We start from the raw sequence: 2,071 nt of genomic DNA, 5'->3' as shown, positions 1-2,071 counted from the left end.
CTATAGACTAGACTATAGACTAGACTATAGACTAGACTATAGACTAGACTATAGACTAGACTATAGACTAGACTATAGACTAGACTATAGACTAAACTATATACTAGATTGTGGACGTTTCACAGAATATCCCAAGATGCCAGGCAAAACATTGCATTTCATTCCGTTCCCCCTAATGGGTTAATTTAGTTTTCCTTTTAACAAAATGTAATTCTTTGTTTTTTCCACCTCATCTCTTTTTAATGGCAATTCCGCCAAAGTCTTGTCTTGTTTTCCAATTTTACAGTTTACAACGTATACAAGTTTTGTAATTAAAATAATTTATACGATCATAAATTAAATTGCCTGTATTTTATGATCAATACTTATAACAAAAAAAGAGTAAAAGAACAAGGAAAAAATACTTAAACATAAATTGAAGTGTTGTTAAAAAAATGCTAACGAAGCGGAAAGCAAATTAAGAAAATGCAAGGCAAATCGGTGCAAGAAAAATAGGGAGAGAGAGAGAGAAAGAGTTCAGTGATCTTTTGGACTTTAATGCTTAATACACAGAAAGAAAAATTTTTAGTTTATAAAGAGATTATTTGGTAATAACCTAACTTGTAGTTATCGGTGTGATCGTTGCAGAATATTACTGAGAGAAGTGAATAGTTCTGATCGATAAGATGTATGCATTCGAGATTTTTCTTCATTGGTGGCATCATGCTCTTCAACTACTTCAAAATTTTGATCGGAACTTTTACCGAGCTCATTATGAAGGGTATTAAACTAAAGTTGCTTAAGTGCTTTTTATATTTTTTTGCCAATATGAACCCTAATTCTAAGGTTTTGTCCTCCAAGTATTTAATCCCATTAGTTTTTTTTCAAATTTATTTTGTATAAGAAATTCAAAGTCTAATTTAAAACCACAAACATAAAATAAATTCCAATTTATTTTCAAATATTTCGCGGATAGATTTCTCTTTTTTTTGTGCCCTAAAAAAAACAAACTAATTTTTTCCCCAAAAAAGGTTTTTTTTCAACAACTCTTTAAATTATAAGTAGAAACCAAATCAGCGTTACTAAATCATACGAAAAAACAAAAAAAATCCGACAAACAAATCAAGGAAGTTGTTGGTTGCATGATTTCTAGAAACCAACAGCAACACATTTTAGAAAAAATCTAAAATGTATAAAAAATTTCTAGCAGCATTAGGCTTCTAAAACTTCAACAACATCAGCAGCAGCAATATTTAAAATAACGAATATAATAATGATGATGATGATGTTGATGATGATCTTAATACGACTAAACTAACAACCAACAAAACAACCTTCTATGGTCTTCTGTAGCTTTTTAAATACTCAAGTCACAACCAGGTTTAAGTTAAAATGTATGTATAAATGTGTGTTAGCTTTTTAATGGAAACTAAGACGCCAAAGAACCTTTAGCATTGCCACAAAAATGTTGTTTAACCAGGAAATGTTGCAAAAAAGCAATAAGAAGACAGCAGTGCACAAAAAAAAAATACAAAATATGAAGACACTCCAAGAGAAACCTTAGGCATAACATTGGCATAAATGTTTTGCGTCTGTCTGCCAGCCTTTTATGTTACTTTTGTATGAGTCTTTGTTCTGTTTAAGACCAATTGCAATTCTTGATTGTACTCACATACGATGTGCTGTTAGTTTGTGCTATTATGGCAACAAAAAAATAAAAGGTTCTTAACAAACTGAAAATTTGTGCCCAAGCAACAGCAGAGTGTTGGTTTTTTTAAGAAGGTTCAAGAAACTCTAGTGGCCCAAAACCGTTTTAATAGCATATACCTACTTAGGATTAACCCCTTAGGTAATCTAGATTGAAATATGTATTTAAGTTAAAATAAAATCTGGAATATTTTCTAGTCTAAAACCTGGTTTTCGGTCTAGTCTATAGTCTAGCCTATAGTCTAGTCTATAGTCTAATCTATAGTCTATTATATAATCTAGTCTATAGTGTAGTATATAGTCTAGTCTATAGTGTAGTATATAGTCTAGTCTATAGTCTAGTCTATAGTCTAGTCTATAGTCTAGTCTATAGTCTAGTCTATAG

This window comes from Lucilia cuprina, chromosome 6, assembly GCF_022045245.1.
Source record: "Lucilia cuprina isolate Lc7/37 chromosome 6, ASM2204524v1, whole genome shotgun sequence".
Classification (NCBI taxonomy): Eukaryota; Metazoa; Arthropoda; class Insecta; order Diptera; family Calliphoridae; genus Lucilia; species Lucilia cuprina.
This window is presented reverse-complemented; position numbering follows the sequence as displayed.